This window comes from Theobroma umbraticum, unplaced genomic scaffold (genome assembly GCF_002168275.2).
Source record: "Theobroma umbraticum cultivar Fairchild unplaced genomic scaffold, ASM216827v3 scaffold_2.0, whole genome shotgun sequence".
NCBI lineage: Eukaryota > Viridiplantae > Streptophyta > Magnoliopsida > Malvales > Malvaceae > Theobroma > Theobroma umbraticum.
Genome location: NW_018397277.1, coordinates 1,976,511 through 1,977,796, shown reverse-complemented (window position 1 = coordinate 1,977,796; position 1,286 = coordinate 1,976,511).

Sequence of the window (1,286 nt, the reverse complement as noted above, 5' to 3'; positions counted from 1 at the left end):
TATATATAATCATTGCAACAAATTGAAATTTCTATTTAGGGTTCATGTTCAATAAGAGTTGAGATTCTTATTCAACTGTTCTTTGTTCTTTTTCTGCAGGGAGGGTTATAGAACTAGATTGGCAGTGGATGGCTAGATTCCATCATCCTCTTTGCCCTTTCCTCACCCCTGTTCCCCTCTCGCCTTCTTGTATCATGAAAGAAGATGAACCAGGACTGAAATCACATTCTAATGGTTGAATTATTCAGCCCCTTTTCTATCAATCCTTGACTTTATAACAGCAAAAACATGTTCAAATAATTATTCCCAACTTTATTTGGTGAATTCAGCGTATCGCATGGAGGCTAAATATCTACATTTTTTTAACAGTTTTTATTTTCAATTTTTACACAAATTTTTGGTAAGTACAAAATTTGAATCCTTCATCTTTTAATTTTTATTAAAACTTTAGTCATTGAATCAAACAGGTATTAATTGATTATAAATAAAAGATAAAACAATTATAATTCAAATATAATTATACATGAAAGGCAATTATATGTAAAAAGGTAATTAATATTTAATTATGTATAATTGTAATTTTGTAATATTTATTTATAAATAATTCAATATTACTAGAATTGAAAAAAAATTAATAAAAAATTATTCAATACAATTACAATTTTCACATATTTACAAATAAAATAAATCTAACTAACATTAATAATAAAAAATTTTAAAAATATAAATAATGACCAAAAAACGCTTATTCACAATTTTTGCACGTCAAGACCTTTCCAAAACCAGCTAGAATTGCATTCTCGCTGAATTCAATTATTGTTTTCTATTCTCTTCTTTTTCTTTTTTTTTGCATTCTTATTAAGTTTTGAAGGATATATAAAATTCATTATAAAATATAAACATATTTATATATTGTGGAATTCATATATATTTATAGATTTGCCGTGTCTGATACGTTTCAGTCAATTTGGCCCGTCTCCTACTGATTCCCATCGTGATGAATACTCAAATGAAGTCGTCTTTGATCAACTTAAAACTTGAAAGCAATGCCCATATCTGGGTTGTTTTTGTTCATAGTTATGAATCAGGAATCAACCCATGGCTGTTGTACCCATGTTTTTTGTCTTTCTTCTCTCCCTCCTGCTACTCCACTTGGCTGAAGCAGAGAGCAGACTCCGCCCAGATTGCCCAGCTTTTGATTGTGGAAACTTCGGCAAGATTAGTTTCCCTTTCACTAAGAGCGAAAGGCCTGAATGTGGGTTGTGCCTAGTTGATGGTTGTAATAA